General features: G+C 38.1%; 1 long non-coding RNA gene across 1 annotated transcript; it reads left to right on the top strand.

Moving 5' to 3' along the window:
• Positions 1-1,590: 1,590 nt before the first annotated feature.
• On the top strand, positions 1,591-18,354 carry LOC141571617 (uncharacterized). Its single transcript, XR_012496523.1, has 3 exons — positions 1,591-4,693; positions 13,064-13,221; positions 17,017-18,354. It is a non-coding gene; the product is annotated as an uncharacterized LOC141571617 (long non-coding RNA).
• Positions 18,355-22,501: the final 4,147 nt, after the last annotated feature.

Raw genomic sequence — 22,501 nt, 5'->3', positions numbered from 1 at the left:
GGCCACATCAAAATCAGAAACTTATCGAAGTACAGTCTAAAGAAAGAAAACCAAAAAGCCACAAACTAGATTTATTTGCATCACACAATTTACATAAGGTTATATCCAGAATATGTAACAATAATCCAAGAGAAAAATGGTCAAAAGATTTGAATAGATATTTCACAAAAAAGGAAATATAAATGACCAATAAATATTTTAAAAATTATGCACATCCACAATAGTTACCAGAGAATTGTGAATTAGAACGGCCTTTGAAATCACATTTTAAAATTAGTGAATAGACAAAAATCAAAATGTCTAACATTATCAAGTTTACTTGGCAAGGGACTGAAGTGGGAGAAAGAGCACAGGAACAACAAGTCATTAAATCTGGAGATGGTAAGTGACAGAAATGCTGTGGGGATTGAAATGAAATAACCAAACAAAAAATTAAGCGACCCAGACAGAGAGACTTTTGAACTCAGAAATAGGCCTGGGGCAGAAGGGTGGCTCAGTTGGTTAGAGCGCGAGCTCTGGGCAACAAGGCTGCCGGTCGATTCCCACAGGGTTGATTCCTGGGCCAGCAAGCTGTGCCCTCCACAGCTAGAATGAAGACAACGAGCTGCAGCTGAGCTGCCACTGACCCGGATGGCCGGATGGCTCAGCTGGTTGAAGGCCGTGCTCTCAACCACAAGGTTGCCGGTTGGACTCCCACAGGGATGGTGGGCTGCGCCCCCTGCAACTAACAACAGGCAACTGGACTTGGAGCTGAGCTGCGCCCTCCACAACTAAGACTGAAAGAACAACTTGACTTGGATGAGTCCTGGGAAAAACAAACTGTTCCCTAAAAAAAAAAAAAATTTAAAGTCCTGGAAATACACACTGTTCCCCAATAAAGTCCTGTTCCCCTTCCCCAATAAAATCTTTAAAAAAAAAGAAAAAAGAGAAATAGGCCTGGTTTGCCCATTGGCCATAAGGGAGCGTGATTATATTGTTAAAATGCTAAGGATTTCCAGCACAATTTGCTGGGAACTGACCAACGATGAAGGAGCCTGACTTGTGCCTCTACTGGAATCGGCATGAGTTAGAATCAAAGTAACTGAATTTAAGGCACAGATGGCGTTGGGGGATGAGACGCGAGGGTCACAAACCAGGATCTAATACGTAGAACACATGTAAGGATTAAACTGCCGTCCAGCTCTGGCAGATTTTAGATCCCAAGGGAAATAAATCTGAGGGTTCATGGTGGCCCCCAGCCACAGTGAAGTGAGTCTGGTACACATTTTCAAAGGGTTCCTGCAAAATGATACAGGTGGCTGTGAGAAACCAAATCTGGCCTCTGGGAAAAAGCGATAGCACATCACTGGTGAGAATATCTAGATTGCACACTCTGATACTGGCCAGATCAGAGCTGGGGCCCAACTGGGGATGCAGTAGAATAAAAAGAGTGGGCAAAGTCACTGGGCAAAGACAGTGGTCAGTAATACAGCCTGTCTAACACGGCGCAGATTAGGTAAGGATGCTGCAGCCCACTCCTTCAGAATACTTGTGCCTCATTTGTCCCAGGGAGACAGGGTGCACTGTGTGCAGGTCCAGTGTGTGCCACCACAACTTTACATCACCTAAGGAAAGACAGGATATATTTTTATTATCAGTGTGTTTATCTCTTCTCAATGTTCTATCAATTCTGACCATAATGGACCCCAGTTGATCAATTTCAGTAGTGGTATATCTCAGGGCAGGTAACAGAAAGACAGGTTATAAAACATGACCACAAAAGAGCATAATACATATCATCTGACATTTATAAAGAAATTAAACCTTAGACTGAACTAGTTAATAAATATTTGTAGCTGCAAATGGGCCACAGCATTTAATCCTCAGCTTAAGCAATATTTCCTTTTACCTTTCAGTTTCAGATTGATATTATGATTCTCTACAACCACCTCGTGGAAATTCATTCATTTTTTAAAAAGTCCTATTTTTTATCATTTAAAAAGATTTCACATAAATACCTAAATTCCTTCTTGGTACAAAGTTTCAAACTATATAGAATAGCTTAGGGTAAACGGTGTCCTTTGTCATTTCCCCCTCCCATTTCCTGCTAGGACATTTCCTGTTCGCTCAGGCATAAGGCAGGGAGAGTTCTGAGACAGGGACTGAGGATTGTTTCGTCTTTCTACTATAGAGACAGATAAGGCCTTTTCCCTTCATGCCTTGGGTGACCACAGCAAAACAATGGTGGTCAAAAGATTAAGCTTTTAAATTTAAAATTTACTTTTTTTTTAAATTGGGGAATATTGGGGAACAGTATGTTTCTCTAGGACCCATCAGCTCCAATTCGTTGTCCTTTAATCCAGTTGTGGAGGGTGCAGCTCAGCTCCAAGTCCAGTCGCCGGTTTGCAACCTTGTTGAGAGACAGCATTCTAACCAACTGAGCCATCTGGCTGCCCCTAAAATTTACTTTTGAAAACTATGGTAGAGGCAAGATGGAGGAAATGCCTAGATCAGTAACTATCTGAAGTCAACACTCATGCCATAAATAATAGATTTGGAAAGGACTCTTGATGAAGTTGGAGCCAGTTTTCTTGCCTTGGAGTTGATGCAGTTGATACATGGGCTGAGGAGAGAGGGTGTCAGGGACTGGTCTGGGGGCCTTGTGCTCTGTAATTCAGATGATCAGTGCTCCCCCCAACTCAGATATTTTGGGTAGGACCAGAGATGGTGTATAGTTTCATTGCAATTTTGAAGAAAATAACAGTATTTCCGACTATTTAGAAACTATCTTTGCTCAATATTCAATAGGAGGGACTGTCACCATGCTGGAGAAGGAAAGATCTTGGCAAGGAAAAAAGGAATAATGAGCTATTAGAGACAGGGAGCTGGAGACCCAGGTACCATGATAGAGGTTAAATATGGTCAATCACTCTTGGGTAACGGGTAGAGAGAGGTTGGCTTGGACCACCATGAAGCGAATAAGAAACCAGCTAGATGCCTTAGTTTGGTTTCTCCCAGAAGCAGTTCCTGAAACAAGAAAGAGTGAAAGCAGTTTATTTTGGAGGTGCAGGAAACTTCAGTAGCAGATGGGGGGAAATTAGGGAAGGGAGGGCAGCCAATAAAGGGCAAATGACTGGAGCTTAATCCCACAGGGAAACTCTGGGAAATGATGTGGAAAACATGCCTCAGAGTCATCCCAGCTGAGGAGTGTGGGAGCTGGGTATTTACACGCTGACTCCCATCTGTGATTGGTTGAAGGCTGATTCCCAGTATATGAATTCCCTGTCTATTCCAGTCTGTTGCGAGTGGCGCAGAGTGGCTTGTGTGGCGTTGGAGAAAGCCATCAGGAAGGAGATGTGAATGCTGGTAGCAGGAAGCTCAGCCAGGGTGCACTGCAGTGGTGAGGCCTGAGGTGTTGGGAGCAGCGGCCACAGATGGTCTATTTCCACCTGGAAACCCTTAGATGGGTTTGGGCCTGGGGTCTCTAAGATTCATAATATTTGCCATCAAAATTGAAGGATTTTCTATTGTCATTTTCTTCAGTTGTGCCCAAGCCTTCAGTAAAGTCTTATTCAATGTTACAATCTTATTTTAGCAGTTCCTTAATTAATAAGGAGTAGGCTTAGGTCCAGATATAAGAGACTGTATTGGTTTGCTAGGGCTTCCATAACAAAGTACCCCAGACTGGGAGGCGTAAACAACAGAAACTGGTTTTCCCATGGTTCTGGAGGCCAGAAGTTTGAGGTCAAGGTGTCAGCAGGATTGGTTTCTTCCGAGGCCTCTCTTCTTGGCTTGGAGACAGCCAGCTTCCCCCACGTCCTCACATGGTCCTCCCCAGGTGTGCTTGTGTCCTAATCGCTTCTTCTTATAAAGACAAAAGTCATATTGGACTAGGTCCCAGCTTGTTTGAGCCTAATTACCTCTTTAAAGACACTATCTCCCAATAAAGTGACATCGTGAGGTATTGGGGGTTAGGACTTCAACATACACATTTTGGAGGGGTGGCGGGGGCAATACAATTCAGCCCATAACTGAGGACAATAGGGCAAAGGAAAAATACTCCTCCGTCTCTTTTTCTTTTCTCTCCCAAAGGCCAAGGAGAGTGAGAGGAAATTGGATCATGGGGTTTTGATAATCCTGCAACTCAGGAGATACGTGGCTTCAGCATGAACAGTGAACAGTAGCCAAACTGAGAACGGTGGTCTGGAACAGGGTCACACAAGGGCTGGGCTAAATTTCCCCGGACTTACTTGCAACCAGAATTCCAGACATAATTATGGTTCACTCCAATTTTCTGCTCATACATTTCCTAAAAATAGTTTGAAAAACTATCAACGTCTTCTTGCATATTTTTTAAATTAAATGCTTTACATTGAGATCATTGTAAATTCACATGGAATTACAAGAACTAATATAGACAGAACCCTTTACCCTTTGCTCAGTTTCCCTCCGATGGTAACGTCTTGCAAAACTGTGGTACAATATCATATCCAGGATGTTGACATCGATGCCGTCCAGATACAGATTATTTTCTTCAAGTATCCCTCATCTTGCCCTTTCATGGTTTCCCCACCTCCCTCCCATTCCCACCACCTCCTTCACCACAGGCAACCACTAATCCTTTCTTCGTTTCTCTACTTTTGTCATTTCATGTGTGTTACATGAATGGAATCATACCGTGTGAATGGCTTCTTCTGACATCACTCTAACAGAGGTAGGTGGGAGAAACTCATTACTTCCAGAAGTCCAGTTTCCCCATTCAGCCTCCACTGACACCCCAGAGGGGTCCTCATTACAGAGTGGGAATTCGACTCCCCGCTAGGCATTCACTGATACCTCCCTGCTGATTGGGGTAGTGCCACTTACTATTCCCCACAGGGGAGAACTACTGACACCAAGATCAGGGTGGAGGTCACCCTCGGGTGGGGATGGTTGCCTGATAGCGCTGGGTGCTGATAAAAATCCTGACTCTCCACTAGTCATTGTCTGGCACCCCCCGGAGGGTTGTGGGGAGTCTAAGTCTCATCATAGGGTTGGGGGGAATCTAAGTCTCATCATAGGGTTGGGGGGAATCTAAGTCTCCACTGACACAGGTTTGGGGGCAGGGGGCCCTTTCCACCAGAAAGGATGAACACTCTGTTTGATCTACTCACTTCCTCTGACAGCACTCCGGGGTGTGTGTGTGTGTGTGTGTGTGTGTGTGTGTGTGTTTGTGTTTGGGGTTGGGCAGTCTTTACTACCTGTAGAGGGTGGAAGTCTAGGCTCCTCAATGGGCCTTTGCTGGGGGGGGTGCAGTCAGGTTTTGTGGGGTTTGGCTGTATGGAGCAGTTGTCTAAAAATTTTCTATCTGTCTTGCTAGGCTGTCCATCCCCTTCATCCCCCAAAACAGACACACCCACCGCCTTTATTCCCTGTGACTGTTGGTGTTTCTGGCTTACTGGCTTTTTGAGCTCTAAGCCTGAGATATATAAGGCAAGGAGAAAAGCCAGGGAACTCACTACCGTGTGGTTCCTTGGGTCCTGAAGTCCCTCGTCACTCTGCCTTCTCTCCACCCTTCCGAGTCTTCTCTAAAACAATGGCCAGGATCTGTAGTTGTACTTAGCAGGAAGAACAGGCAAAAGTACATCTACTCTATTTCTCAGAAGCAGAAGTCTTCTCACACATTTTGAAGTTGACAATAAGATTTTTATTGTAAGTTTAAATATATATAAATTTCTGGTCAACATTGGCATTTTAAAAATAAAACTGCTACATCATTTAAAAAGTGTATCCAAGATTTTATATATGTCATCACCTGTTTCATAAATATAAACAAACAGACATTTGGCATTGTTTCTCTTTTTCCCAATTTCATTCACAACTTGCCTACCAGAATTTTATCCTAAATTTAAACTTGCAATTTTGTTTTGGTTGATCACCATATCATAATTCTCTGGAACAAGAGCCAATCAATATAAAGTTTCTGTGGCCATAAATTTCTAAGAATTGAAATGTTTCTTTTGTTTGACTTATTGCAATTAGGTACAGCACACAACAGTTCAAAAACAGTATAAATTTATTACACATTTTTATAAGTAATTGTCAATCATAAAAGTAAAATTATCTTGGCAGTGAACGTCTCAATGGAATAGATGCAGCTTTTTTCAATTAGCTTAATGTATCTATAGATGAATAATACTTATTTCTAGAATGAGACAAAATTTAGCATTAGTTTTATTTTGAATGTTCCTTCTATACACACACACTTGGAAACTTTGTGCACATAAATAAGTAGATGGTATTGGATGGAATTTTGTCATAGCAATTTGCTTAACTAATTTCTGTGGAATTATATTTCATAAATCACATAGTAAAGTATCATCAGGAATTACTTTAAATGATGTAATAGCTGACAACTTGATCAGGTCCTCTCTCTATTTGTTGGAAGCAAAGAATTGGAAACTAGCTGATTTACAAAAAAGATTTGAGTGGGTGAGAGAAATGGGTAAACTGTTTTTGTTTTTAGTTTAAATAAACTGAATTTTAAAAACTAATCTACTAAATTAGGGGGCAAAAAAGGAAAAGGTATGTTTGATTGCATTATCTTTGACATAATGACCCATTTGGTTCTCTGTTTGCTAAAGCCCACAAACCCCACAAACAAAACTTTTGATCTCATTGTGTGGTTTTAAATCAACTTTATTGAGAAATAATTTCCATAAAACAAATGGAAGCATTTAAAGTATTCAGTCTGATGAGTTTTGATAAATGTGTGCAGCTGTAACCACCACCCCAATCGATATACAGAACATTTTTGTTGCCCCCAAGTTTCCTGCATGCCCTTTTGTAGTCAGCCCTCCTAGCCCTTCGCACCCCCCACTCTAGACAGCTACTAATTTGCTTTTGTAAATTGGTTTTGAAAAAAAAAAAAAAAAAAAAAAAATGGTTCCCTGTCCTTAGAGACTCATTTACTGTCTCAATTTCTGGGAAGCAAACCTAAGTGTAAACATATGCATTTAATCTAATTAAATCATTACAAGAGATGCATTTATATTTTTAAACTATTGGCTCTTGTGAACTTTGGACAATACTGCAAGTCATTTGACTTAATCACTCCACTTACTCTATTTGTAAAATTTAAAAATGTTACCTCTTTAAAAAACTTCTAAAATCAATAGTGATTATATTGCTCTGTAGTCCCAGCCTAAATGATTTTATGACTTTGGACTAATTTAAATTGACTTCATTAGTAAGTGATTTCTGAATACCTGCAAAATTCTTAAAAGAAATAATGATTCATAGAGACACAGAGAAAAAGTACTGGGTCAGTAAGTGCCTTTTATGTGTACAGTCTTGTCCATATTTACTTTTTTGCAAAACTCAAATTGAGGAGGTAAATTTAATGTGGCATATACATTAGTGTATTGTATTAATAAGATTAGTTACATTTTAAAGCTGACGTCAAAAGCTTTAAATAATAATGTCTTCAAACTAAATGTGTATTTATGTTTAAAACACACATAATGATGAATTAAAATTCATAAGTTAAAAAAAAGGAGAGGTCTTATAGTTCAGAATTGGTCCTGAAATAGTCATTGTATTCTTCAAAAGAGGTAGAAAAACGTTTGGGTTTTTTTCCCCTTTAGTATAATCAGGCCAGCTAGCAGAGATTTCTATTCTCATCAGAATACTTTCATTCAATATCCTGATAACTTTGAGTGCTTTGTACTGATGGTGTCATCATCCGAAATCATTTTTAATACAGACAACAAAAAAGCCCTTTGCTTCTGAGAGACCTAAAACTTCTTATAATTATTAATTACCTTTTTTATATTTGTTTTTAAATGTTTTATTGTCACTCTGGTTATTAGGATAGCAAAAGCTATAATTGCTCACTCTCAGGTACCTGGACACTTATGTTAATTAAGTGACCAGTTTCCTCTGAAAATTATTTTTTATTATTGCCTTCCTAAAGCCTAGACCCTGAATTCAGAATATTAAAACTGTCAAGTTATGTTTTACTCTAAAAAAGATATTTGGGTTTTTCCCACTATGTAGTCACTACCCACTTGACCACTAGATAGCACCAAAGGTTTAATCTTTCACTTTGTATAAAAATATAATTGGAGCCATTTTAAAATGGAGCTGGAGCTGCACTCCAGAAGAACTTCCTGGCGCGTGTTATGCCTCAGACCTTTGGAAAGTTAAAATGGCAAATCAACCTTTGGACTGGGCTGAAACAACCTTGTGTTCCCAAGAACTGTTTGAAAGGACAAAAGGAAAGCAGATATTATGACTACCTGACTGATAACTAAGGGACTGAAAATTAAAAACATTGTTTAGAACTAACAGCACTATGTTAGCTTAACTCACCAATAAAATGCCTTTCTTCTACTCATGTAACTGTTCCCCTTCCCCTTCTCATAAATACCCATTGTGGTTGTCTCCTAACGAGAACACTGTTTGGGCTTCTCCCTGAATCAGTGCTTCCCAAACAGCTATTCTTATTGATCTCAAATAAATGCTTGTTGATTCTCACTTTGAAAGGACTTTTATTTTTAGGTTAACAACCTTATAAAATGAAAGAGGCTAGAAGTAATTAGATGTACTTGGCATGCTTTATATATGTTAAATTAATTCTATACTATTGAAAGAGCTACCCTGTGTATCAAACCTACAATGTGGAAAAAGCTGACAAATAAAGCACAGGAGCTCAACCTTTCCTTGATTAATTTTATTTAGGTAAAAATATTAATGTATGTTTTAATGACTATATGTTTCAGAAAAGGTAAAAGAATACTCCTGTTCATTGTTCATATTCTAAGTCAGGCATTAGTACGTTCATTTTAAAGAAGATTTTGTTTCTGGGTTTAAAATACCTTTGTCAATTGGTAGGAATCCTAAAACACACTTTATAAGATGGATGACAGGTCTGTGGACAGTTGTCAGTGCACTCATTGTCTAGAACACGTTCTTACCTTCAAAGCAATGACTAGTTGAATATTCTACTCATAATATTTTATGCATGTGATTGCTCTTCAGATAAAATGCATATATGTTCACATACTTCCCATAAGCCAAATACTTGTCATAAACTGTAACTTCTAAGGAAAGCTCTAGTTATGATTCTCCCCACACACACACAAAATGAGGAAAAATGAAATACTCAGGTGCATACATTTGTCTACTATTGCTCATGATGAATATTTAATTGGGAGCAATAAGTAAATTATAAACATAATTGAACTGGAGCAAGTCATCTCTATTAACTGATCTTTTCTTTCTTTGTGAAATTGTGATATGTAGAAGATTCTACTTCTCTATTCTGATATTGTTGGTTACTGTAATTGACTAAACAGAGTCATCCAGTCTTGTTCCAAATGTTTTCTGCTTTTTTCTCATGCTTGCCAGAAGGCCTTTGCTATAAGCTATCATCAAAAATTGGGTCTTCTGAGAGAAACAACAGAAAAGGACAATCTCAGAAGCTCAGTGGAAATTTCTCTACCAGGTATTCTTAATATTGCAGAGAATAGAATTATAAGAACAAACTTACCAGGTTTAGCATTGGAATTTATAGGACTGTTTTAGGACAGAAGCAGATGAATTCATTAATGTCTGCTAGCCCAAGATCAGTGGAACAAGAAATAAAACTAGATGAAACTGTTAACCAATATTTAAGTATGATAATTCATTTTAGAATATTGTTTTAAATGTTTTATTTTCTGATCAGCATATGAGAAAACTATTTAATTTTCTTCTTGATTTGTCCATCTGTAACCCTCAACTTTAGCCTATGCTCGTGGAAACTGAAGCCAAATGTTCTTTGAATGGTGTCTTTTTTCCAATTGGATTTTAGAATTCAGGAAAAAATATCCTACAGTAAATCTTAATATAAATTACAAAGTATACGAGTAAATATGAGGAGAAATTGTGGATGATGATGACCCTACTAACTGGAATTATGAGAAATGCTTCTACAATTTTTTAAGCTCAGAAAATCTCAGTTATCCTTTGTTAAAGGACATTGAGTGAAATTTTGCTTTTTATAACTACCACACATCTATAAACAAAAACATTTTTGTAGACAGCATCACCGGTAGAACACGTGATGATTCTATAGAAAATTTAATACAGAGTTCTTTTTTGCCAATACTTTGCAAAGTGCTTTTATGGGTTGCTTTGTTTTTATGACAATTAAGTGACGTGCAGTGGTTCAACAGTCCTTCTGCCTCCAAATTGGAACCATGATCATGCCAGAAATGTCACATTTAAAGGAAAATCTCATTCAATTGGGTATGACAAGTCACGATTTAAGAGAAAGGGCTGGGCGGCCTGTTAGCTCAGTTGGTTAGAGCACAGTGCTCGTAACACCCAGGTTGCCAGTTCGATTCCCACATGGGCCAGGCAGCAGTGCCCTCCACAACTAGATTGAAAACAATTTGACTTGGAGCTGATGGGTCCTGGAAAAACACGCTGTTCTCCAATATTCCCCAATAAAAATAAAAAATAAAATAAAATTGAAAAAGAGAAAGGGCTGCAGTTCATATATGGAAACAAGGCCTACAAAGTCCTCCTAGTATGCTGGTTCATAGTTTTTATGGCCCCACCTGACAGGTGGAAAAGGATGCTACTTTTCACAAGCCAGGATCACTGATAAAATCTGGGCATCTCAGAGAAAATGGGATTTCTTCCGCAGTTATAGGCACTGTAAGCAAAACTCTGAGGGGGTGAGTCGAGGGAGGGTTCTCAAAATAAATGAGCTGATGAGTGGCAATAAGTGTTTGTAGTTATGATTAAAGTGATGAAAATTATGATCTTATGGGCTAAATCCTTCCAGACAGATGTGAACTCTCTAGCCTTAATATCGTAAGACCTCTGTTTTGTTAACTACACAACAAAGAGGTCTTTATGTCCTAATCCTGAAACAGGGCAAATAAAAGAGGCTATCCAATTAATGATACTGAATTAGAACATTTCTGAAAAAATCTTATCTGGTTAATTCTTAGGGGCAGGAATTGTGTAGGAAATATGTTCCAAAAATTATAAATAAAGCAGAATGCTGCTTGCTTGATTATTTGATACCACACTCGAACATTTCCTCATAATCCTGCCTGATCAAAATCTGAGTGTCTTAGGGATTGTAATGTGACTAAAAAGAACAAGGCTGGCACTGTATTATTAGAGGTTAATCTGTAGAACGCTGATAAGGTACGATGACTTTGCTTTTTCTCTGGTAAAGAAGATAATGCCAAGGTTATGATTTTATTGCCCTGTGGTATAGTAACCATTTTGAATCTCAAATATAGCAATTGTGCCTGACTACATACATCTTCGTTTTGCAAATACTCTTTGAATCAAGTCTCTAGTATTCTTCTTGGTAAATCGGTTTGATAAAACTTTGAAAAGTCTAAGAAATAAAGTTTCCTCAGAATTAGGCTTTTAGAGCGGAAACGCTGGAACAACAGATGGGCATGGCTCATTATAAACGGATAAAGGTGCCCCTCCCCCCACCGACGGGCCTGATAAACCACGTCGCTGCTGCTGCCCCACCGCGTCTGCGTGCAGCTGTGGGCTCTGTTGTTTGCAACGAACAGGACTTTACTGTACCCAGTACTGAAACACCTCCTAAGCCACTTCTGCTCCAAGAACTTCGCCTTTTTTTCTGTTTCTTACCACTCCTTCCCCAAAAGCCAGTTGCTTCTTCTGTCACCTTTGCCAGCGAAATGAAGGCAGAATGGGTCCCCATTTCCTCCTGTTGCTCAGTTTTGAATTGAAGTGTGTGTGTGTGGGGGGGGGGGGGCGGGAGATGAATTTGATTAGTGGGACTTGGTTCCTGTTTCTGTGCCATAGCTTCAAAGAGAAGAAATGTTTTCTGAATTCTACCACGGAAAGGGGGGAGGAGCAGCAAGACTCATGGGTAGGAGACATTTTTACAGAATTTTGAAGATGTTCAAATTTGATGGGCAGACAGAAAACATTACCAGGGTCCATACACAGAATGTGAGGTGCTGTGTGGAGTGGCTGCTGTGAGTGCTTTGGGTGCTACATCAGTGTTTCTTTTATTTATTTACTTATTAAATTAAAATTTTTTTCAACTACAGTTGACATACAATATTATATTAGTTTCAGGTGTACAACATAGTGATTAGACATCTATATAACTTCTGCAGTGATCACCCTGATAAGTCCAGTACCCACCTGACTCCATACATAGTTATTACATTATCGAAATCCAGTTAACTGACAGACTCACAAGAAATAATAAAGTGAATGTTTTTGTTTTAAGCCACAAAGTTTAGGGGTGGTTTGCTACACTGCAACAGATAACTGAAATTGTATATTTCTGTGTGTGTCTGGCTTCTTCACTCAATATTGTTTCTATGAGATTTATCCACGTTTTTTCCTAGTCAGTAGTTTATTAATATTTGTTGCTTATGTAGTATTCCATCATATGAACATATGATATTTTATATCTCCATTTGCTGTTAAACCACTTGAGAGTAATGTGGACATTGACATCTCACCCCTGCGTAGCTTGGCACTTGTGTTTTAAGAACAAGGACATTTCCCTTGTATGACCGCAGCACCACCATTACCTGCAAAACGCTTTAAAATTGATGCAATCTTATCAAATCCACCATCCATATTCAAATTTCCCCTAGTGTCCCTATAATACCCAATAGTAAATGCTCATTATTTTAAGCTACTTAGTTTTGGTGCCATTTGTTACCCAGCAGTAGATAACTAACGCAGTGGGTCTGCTGCTTCCAGCAAAAATGTTCATGGGGGTTTGGTAGTTTCTAGTTCTCAGACTCCTCTGTATCTATTCCTATGTCTCCATTTCATATCTCAGTGTCCAAATCCATCCCAACCAGTGGCCTTACCTTAGCATAAGGGACGTGGGGGATTATGCAATTCCTATTTCTACAACTTCCCAACCTTTATCATCAGACCCTAGACTTGGCTCTCATCTATATCTATGCTGAGTTAGAGGAGAAAAGATATCCTTTAAAACTGCTAGACTGGCTTTACAAAAATTTTCATTCTTGTCTTGAGTTTGGATGAAAAGCTTTCCACTTATCTTTTTTCTTTGTGTGCTCTCTAGGGTACTCTGAAACAGCCAGTCTATGGAGGAAGAACAAAAACCTCAACTGAATCACCCAGCGTTTATCTGGCACCTATCCTAATCTAAAACCTTGGTGCAGGTTACCTTGGACGTGAGGTCAGGCCGACACTGCAGTGATGGTTCAGCTGTCCTAATTGGTCAGTACATACGTCCATTTCCTTCCTCAACATTCTTGCCACATTTACCTTGGTTTCACTTTGAGCTGTGTGATGGCTGATTTTGTGTCATCTTGGCTAGGCAAGGGTGCCCAGATATTTGGGTACACTAGTCTAGATATTGCTGTGAAGGTATTTTTTAGGTGAGATTAACATTTAAATCAGCAGATTTTGAATAAAGCAGCTAACCCTCCGTAATGTGGGTGGGCCTTCCAATTAGTTGAAGGCCTTAAGAGAAAAAGAATGGGGTCCCCTGAGAAAGAGGGACTTCTGCCTCCAGACAGTTTTTGAACTTGAGCTAAAATACGAACTCCTCCCTGGGCCTCCAGCCTGCCGCAGATTTTGAACTTGCCAGCTCCCACAATGGCACGAGCCAATTCCTTAAAGTAAGTCTCTTCTCTATATACATCCTATTGCTTCTGTTTCTAGAGAACCCTGACTGATACCCTAGAAAAGCCTATTTCCTAGAGAAATCCAGTTTCTTCCATGTCAACACGGTTTGAATCTCCATACTTGACCTCTGAGTTTTTGAGAGCATATATTCTGTATTACATATAATACACATAGAATTCTGTCATAAACATTGTTGGGTAAAGCTGAATATTGTTGAACCAATTTCCAATGCTTCTGAATAAGCCCAACAGAGTTAAAACATTTTTATTCTTATAATGTATGCCTATAACTAGCAGAGTTAAGAATTTGGTTAGGAGGACCAAAGAATCTGTATATTCTAGTTTGTTTCATAAAATAGAACATGTTTATTAGATTAAAAAATATTTAGAATAAAAAAATAACACACATGCATTGGAGAGAGGGAAAATCTAAGTATTATTTGTAATTCCTACCCTCTCTAAATTGTGGCCTTCAATTGAATACTTTAACTATATTTCCTATTTATTTAATTAGAGGGAAAAATATGGAATTATCTATTATTTGTCATGGAAATATAGAAGAAATTGCTCTCAGTGCTACAATTTTCTTTGAGTCATTGACTTTTTAAAAGTTTTAGATGTAAATGGTAGAACTAATTATATTACTCAGTTCATGGCACATGGTCATCACTGTTCCACACAAAACCTTTTCTGTTTATTATTTATTCATTTTTATCCCCATTTCCTACTTCCAATTTCCTTCCCCTCAATAAAGAAAACCATCCCAATTCATTTTGTATGTTTTTTAAAAAATATATACACAAAAGCTTATCATTTAAAAAAAATGTATTGGGGAATATTGGGGAACAGTGTGTTTCTCCAGGGCCTATCAGCTCCAAGTCGTTATCCTTCAGTCTAGTTGTGGAGGGCGCAGCTCAGCTCCAAGTCCAGTTACTGTTTTCAATCTTTAGTTGCAGGGGGCACAGCCCACCATCCCATGCGGGAATTGAACCAGCAACCTTGTTGTTAAGAGCTCGTGCTCTAACCAACTGAGCCGTCAGGCCACCCCTATATTTTTGCAAAATGTATATTGTTTTGTATGTACTAATTTTTTATTTAAAGAGAGTGGCTTTTGTGCTAAATAGGTCATTCTGTTACCTGTTTTTTTTGTTTCCTCAACCCTCTGTTTTTAAAGATCCATCACGTTACTGTGTGTACATTGAATGCACTGCTTTTAACTTCTTCCTAGTACTCTAGGTTGTGTGTTCACAGCATTTTTCCTGCCGTCTCTCTGGTAGACACAGAGCTTGTCACTCTATCTTCCTGTTAACACTAATGTCTTACAAATAACGTCCTTGTCCAAATCTCCTCATGGGCCTACGAGATAGTTGGGAAAGGAGTGTATACCCAGGAGTGGAATTGTTGGATCCTGGAATGTTCGGCACTGAATTTGATGAAGTATCACAGAGTTCTCTCCAGAAGGGCTGCATCAGCTTATGTTTTCATTAGCAGAGCAGGAGGCTTCCTTCATCCCTGTTTGCTCACCAACGTTTGGCATTACCTAACTCTCTACTGTTTCCAGTCTGATGGGTATAAAGTAATGTATACATTTGTTTTACTGTGATTGTTGTTGAGTTTGATTATCTCTTCAAACGTTTGTTACCTTTTTGTCTCCTCTTCTGTAAAGTCCATGTCTATGCCCTTTGTGCATTTTGTCTAGGGGTTGCTGCTGCCTTTTTGTTACTGATTTGCAGGAGTTCACTGTATATTCTGGATATTATCCCTGATTGCTTTTAAATAATGCAAATATCCTCTCCCATGCTGTTATTTGTTTATAAGAGTTGTCCATGGTCTCTGTTAAAAAAAATCTTTAATTTTGATGCAATGAAATATTTCCCATTATGGTTTGGGGGATTTTATATAAAGAAGTACTTCCGTGTCCCTGGTCACAAATATAATCTTTACATTTTACTCTATTACATTTAAAGCTTCACACTCTTTGGTGGCTTCAACTCACCTGCTATTGTATGTGGCATTAGGTCAGAATCCAGCTTTGTGCTTCTTTATACAGAGTGTGCCAAAAAATGTATACACATTTTAAGAAAGGAAAAAAAAGTATTAAAATTGTAATACTCAATATATACCAATAACAAAAGATAACTGCAAGTCATGTGTATACGTTTTTTTGGTACCCCCAGAATAGTGAGCTATTTTTCCTAATAACACCTAGTAAACAATCCATAATTTCCCCATTAATTTATGATGCCAACTTATTGTATATTAGGTTCCTGCAGATATGTATGGGTTTGTCTGTGAGTTCTCTATTTTTATACCTAATTTTGGAATTCCATTACCCTGTCAATTTATCTTTTTGTCTTTTTAAGTAACTATTGGATTTATAGTGTCTTTTTTAAATAATCATAGTTCCATAGAATGTCTTAATGTTTTTTTAAGACAAGTCCCTCCTTTATATTGCTTTTTCTTAAAGGTTTGCTTAGCTATTTGAGGATGTTTATTCTATCGTATATATTTTAGAGTAAATGCATAAATTTCCTCAAAAAGGTCAAGTAGAGTTTCCACTGGGATTACATTCAATTTAAAGATGAATTTGGGGAGCAATTGATATCTTTATAAGATTATGATCCCATCCAAGAATGCAAAATGACTCTATTATTTCAAATTATATTCAATAACTTTTTTAGAATTTAAAATTTTTCTGTGAATTTTTACTTAAGATAATCAGTAGATATTTTATAGTTTTTTGCCCATTGTAAATTATTTCTAATTTTTATTGTATTTCTTATTGGCTATTTTGGTGTAGAAAAATGCTATTAATTTTTGTAAGTTGTTCTTATGGCTAAAAATCTTGATTAATTCTTTTGTTATTTTGATAGTTTGCTACTTCTTTGCTGTTTTTTTATTTCTAAGTAGATGATTACATAATCTTCAAGTAACAAGTTTTATCCAGTCCTCTCATTTCTCTTTATTTCCTTATGCATTAGCCTGAACTCCATGCTATGTTTAACTAGTAATTATAGTGAACATTCTTGTCTTGGGTACCTATGATTTATCCATTATGTATACTGCTTGTCATAGATTTTTTGGAATATACTCTTTATCAAGATAAGAAAGTTTCATTTGATTACTGGTTCCTTAACTGTGTCTAACAAGTCACAAATGGATATTTAACTTTATAAAATGCCTTTATTAACTGATTGAGAAAAGCAGATGATTTTTCCTCTTTAGTCCAGAAATCTGGTAAATTATAGTAATATACAAATACTTTATGAAATTGAAACATCCTTGCATTCTAAGGATTTTTCATTTGATCTTGATATATTATTATTTTTAATATGGTTATATTCAGTTCATAAATAATTATTTATTTTTCTCATGTATGTTCAAGGTGAAATGGGCCTATTATTTTCTTTCCTTGAATTTTCCATACCTCAGTTTGGAATCAAGATTATGGTAGTGTCATGGTACTGGCATAAAAACAGACACATAGATCAATGGAAAAGAATAGAGAGCCCAGAAATAAATCCATGCCTATATGGTCACTTAATCTATGACAATAGAAGCAAGAATTTACAGTTGGATAAAGACAGTCTATTCAATAAATGGTGCTGGGAAACCTGGACAGACACATGCAAAAAAATGAACCTGGATCACCTCCTTACACCACATACAAAAATAAATTCAAAATGGATTAAAGAATTAAATGCAAGATCTGAAACCATAAAATTCCTAGAAGAAAATATAGGAAGAAACTTTACAGACATTACCTGGAGTAAGATTTTTACTGATGTATCCCCTGGGGCAAGGGAAGTAAGAGAAAAAATAAACATGTGGGATTACATCAAACTAAAAAGTTTTTTCACAGCAAAGGAAACCATCAATAAAACAAAAAGGGATCCTACTGAATGGGAGAAGATATTTGCCAATGATATATCTGATAAGGGGTTAATATCCCAAATTTATAAAAAATTCACTCAACTCAACTCCAAAAAAACAAACAACCCAATTAAAAAATGGGCAGAGGACATGAAGAGACATTTTTCTAAAAAGGACATACAGATGGCAAACAGACATATGAAAAAATGCTCAACCTCACTAATCATTAGAGAAATACAAATAAAAACCACAAGGAGATACTACCTCACCCCAGTCAAAATGGCTATCATCAATAAATCAGCAAACAACAAGTGCTGGCGAGGATGTGGGGAAAAAGGAACCCTTGTGCACTGTTGGTGGGGTTGCAGATTGGTGCAGCCACTGTGGAAAACAATATGGAGGTGTCTCAAAAATCTGAAACTGGAACTACTTTATGACCCAGCAATTCCACTCCTAGGCATCTGTCCGGAGAAATCCAAAACTCTAATTCAAAAAAATTTATGCACCCCTATGTCTATTACAGCACTATACACAATAGCCAAGACATGGAAACAACCGAAATGCCCATCGGTAGACGACTGGATTAAGAAACAATGGTACAATTATACAATGGAGTATTACGCAGCCATAAAGAAGAAGGAAATATTACCATTTACAACAATATGGGTGGACCTAGAGAACATTGTGTTAAGTGAAATAAGTCAGACAGAGAAAAACAAATACCATATGATCTCACCTACATGTGGAATCTAAAGAAAAGAATAAATGAATGAAATAATCAGAAAGAGTCTCAGAGACATAGAGGAAAAACAGGGTTGCTAGATGGGAGGGGGGTGGAGATAAGGGGGAAGGTGAGGGGATTAGAAAGCACAGTCAGTAACCACAAGATGGCCACGGGGAAAAGAAAGTCAATTTGAGGAATGTAATCAATAATGTTGTAAAGATTTTGCAGGGTATCCGATGGACACTTCTCTCATTAGGGAGACCATCTCAGAGATGATGTAGATGCCTGATCACTGCACTGTACACCTGAAGCTGAAGTTGAACAATAATGAATGTCAACTATAATTATATATATAGTTATATATAACTATATATGTATATATAGTTATATATATATAGTTACAAGAAGCGGAGTACAGCATTAGGAATAGAGACAGTGGAAATGTAATGGCTGTGTGCGATGTCAGAGGGGTAGTGGATGGAGGGAGGGGGGTTGTCACTGTGTGAGGGATATAAGTGATAAATGTCAACTACATTGTTTTGTGCACCTGAAACTAATAAAAAAAAGGAAAAAAAAAAACACAACAAAGAACTGCTCAATTAAATTTTGTACTGCCAACTACAAAAAACTGTGAGATAATAAATGTTCGTTGTTTTTTTTTTTAAAAAAAAGATTGTGCTAGTGTGATAAAATTAGCTGAGCAGCTTTTGCTTTTTCCTGTTTTCTGAAAAAAATACATAGAAATTGCATATCTGTGGGGACAGAGTCCCGGAGAGCAGTTTCGAGGCTCTTAGCCTCCGGTGGGGAGGTGCTGGCTCGGGTAGGGATGACCATCGGCTGTGATTGGTTGGCCATCGGCTGTAGCCGGTTAGCCAATTGGCTACTGATGTAGCTGCCAGTCTGCGTTAATTGGTTGGTTGGTTGGCAGGTAGAAAAGTGAATGGCAGACTGTGGATCCTGTGGCTACTACTGCATGTGTCTTGCCCTGGCCGTCAGAGAGAATATAGTGGTATGACTCCCCTACCTATGGCTCCCTGGGTGTTCCTTTTTGGCCTCACCATATCCTGCGTTCTTATGTGGGGAGTGGGACCAGAGGCCCCGCAGGCCGCCCCGCACGACAATATTCCTTGAATGCTTGATGTAACTCACCTGTGAAACCATCTGGGCATTTTGAGAAAAAAAAAAAAAAAATTTATCAGAGGCCTTTGGAAACTGTCTTCAATATTTATTGGCGTAGTCAAATTTTGTGTTTCTTCTTGCTAATTTTGGTGGGTTAAATTTTTCTAGGAATTTATTTCACAGAGGTTTTCAAATTCATTAGCATATACTCATTCAAAAAAACCTTTATTATGTTTCATATCTGTTATATCTGTACCTATTTTCTCCTTTTCATTCTCTATTTTGTTTATTCATTTCTCCCCTTTATTCATGATCAGTCTGGTTCTAAGTCTGAATGTCTTACAAGTATTTTTTTTTTAAGAAGCAGCTCTTGGAATCTTTACTACATAGTCTTTGTTCTCTATTAAGTTGTTTTTTATTTTTTATCTTTCTAATTTCCTTCTTTCTTTTTTTTTTACATTTGCTCAATTGTCTTTTTTCCCAGAGTTTTTAGGAGAATTTTTTAAGTTATTTATTTTTAAGTTATCTTGTTCTAATAAATATATTTGAAGCTGTAACATTCTAAGTAGCTTTTTTTTTTTAGATTTTATTGGGGAAGGGGAACAGGACTTTATTGGGAACAGTGTGTACTTCCAGGCTTTTTTCCAAGTCAAGTTGTTATCCTTTCAATATTAGTTGTGGAGGGCGCAGCTCAGCTCCAGGTCCAGTGGGCGCAGCTCAGCTCCAGGTCCAGTTGCCGTTTTCTAGTTGCAGGGGGCACAGCCCACCATCCCGTGCGGGAGTCGAGGAATTGAACTGGCAGCCTTGTGGTTGAGAGCCCACTGGCCCATGTGGGAATCGAACCCGCAGCCTTCGGAGTTAGGAGCACGGAGCTCCAACCGCCTGAGCCACTGGGCCGGCCCCCAAGTACTGTTTTAACTGTGTTTAACTTACATATCAAAATTTGATATGTAACATTTTTACCACCTGGTTCTAAATGAGTTAATTTCCTTTATGACTGACTGCCTTTTAAATCCATGTTATTTATCAATATTTTCTTAGTTTGCAAACCATGAGAATTTTCAGGTATCCTTTTGTTGTCATATTCTACTTTTATTACAGTCTGGACACAGAATGTAGCATTTCAAAGATACTAATACTTGAGAATTTATTGGAGTTTTTTTTACAACATAGTGCATGTTCTATTTCAGTAAGTGTTCTGTGCTTGAAACATTTTATAAGTTTTTTTGGATGGCTTTTTTTTTTTTTCTTACTGAATCTTTTGATTCTTGTACCTAATTTCATTTCCTTCTTTGCTTTCACTACCCTGTATCTCAGAGCCAGTTTTTTTTTTCCCCCTGTCTACGGTCAACTGATAAATATGTATCCTATTAAACTGGCTCTCTGGGGGAGGAAATAAAGCTGACTGTGGCATTACTGATTTCTGTGGCATAAATACTTCCATCATGATCAATATAAAGCTGCCAATGGTTAACAACTGCCTTTGGAAATTTCTGAATACTGTACAATCTGCTCTTGTTAGCCCGTATAAGACAGCTCCAGAACGCCACTTTTTTTTTTTTTTTTTTAAGATATTCATGTTGTATATTAGTTTTATCCCTTGGCTGCACTTATTTTTCTCTTTGCCCCAATTTCCCTTCTTCTTTTTAAATTGCATCTGTCCCGTAAGCTGATTCCAGCCCCTTTTGGAATGAGAGGCATAAGAATACAATTCTTTGGCCAATAAAGAAAAAGATAGCCTTCTAATTTTACAAGGTTTAAATCTTTGCCATGCTGGTTCAGGCGTGTCACAGGCCTGTGCAGCTCAACCATTAGCCTGGGCTCCTGACGACTCAGACCTAGAATGAGGAAATCCCCTTCTCCAGGCCTCTCATTGGGGGGGTTCCCCTATATTCTCCTGCCCACAGGGGCCCCTGTTCTCGGTTTCTTTGGCAGGATGACGGAGCTTTAGCCTGACTTCAGGGCAAAGCTGTGGGAAGAAAGAAGGAAAACAATTGAAAACCACTCCAGGGGTGTTGCCTCTCCGAGTTTTGACTCTTCACAACCACCAGCTTTTGCTTCCTTTTCAGAGTCCTTTCCTGCTTGCTTTTCATCTACTCTCCAGTTTCTAGTAGTTGTGATCAGCCGGCGAGATAGGCTCTTAAAGTATTATTTTAAACTTCAAAATAAATTAACTATTATGACTAGAGAGAACTCAAGGCTCTAGTAATTTTAGATGCCGCCCCCCACCCCCACCCCACGACCACCAACAAACACACACTCCCAAGGGCATAGGACTGTTTTTAGGGTACTTTGAATGGGTATGCTTAGCCTGAGGTCCAGAAAGAAAAGCAGATAGAAGCTTCCTGGGTAGCCTACCAGTATTTCTGTTAAATATACCTCTTCGCTCCTCACTTATTAGCAAAATGGCACTGAAAGTCAAAGCTCTAAACGACACTTACTTGACAGAAGAGGAAAGGAGGGCTCACAGCGGGAGTATAATTTGGCCTGTCACTCAGGAAGAGCAAGGCAAAGATAAGATCAGAACTTGACTTGTTTAATACCTACAGTTACTCACACATCTGGTAACAACTTCCTACTGTGTTTCCCCAAAAATAAGACCTAGCCGGACCATCAGCTCTAATGCATCTTTTGGAGCAAAAATTAATATAAGACCTGGTATATTACATTATATTATACCCAGTCTTACGTTAAAGTAAAACCAGGTCTTATATTGATTTTTGCTCCAAAAGACGCCTTAGAACTGATAGTCTGGCTAGGTCTTATTTTCGGGGAAACATGGTAAGTGGCCACGAATGTGCTGGGCTAGTTATTGTAGATTTCAAGGAGGAGATGATATAAGAAGCTTGAGGGAATGGAAAGTTTTATGTAGTAGCAGAGGAAGGACATATGGTAAAATTTAATCCCCAGATCTCAGCAATAGAGCTTGCTGTGATTTTGGTCGAGTGACTTACTCTTTCTAAGCCTCCACCTGTCCTTAAACAGAAGTAGTAGTAGTACTTATACAGGCTTGGTTGTTTGTGTTCTAAATGATACAGTTTATAAGCATTTAGTGAATACCTGGTTCAATAAATGTAGTTTCTCTTGGTTATTGTTATTCATTGGAATTCATGAGTGCCCCCTTTTGAAATGCTTTTGTTTTTTAAAAATTTAA

This window comes from Rhinolophus sinicus, linkage group LG05, assembly GCF_036562045.2.
Source record: "Rhinolophus sinicus isolate RSC01 linkage group LG05, ASM3656204v1, whole genome shotgun sequence".
Taxonomy (NCBI): Eukaryota; Metazoa; Chordata; class Mammalia; order Chiroptera; family Rhinolophidae; genus Rhinolophus; species Rhinolophus sinicus.
Note: the sequence above shows the minus strand (reverse complement) of the source record. Positions and strands in the feature narration are given on the sequence as shown.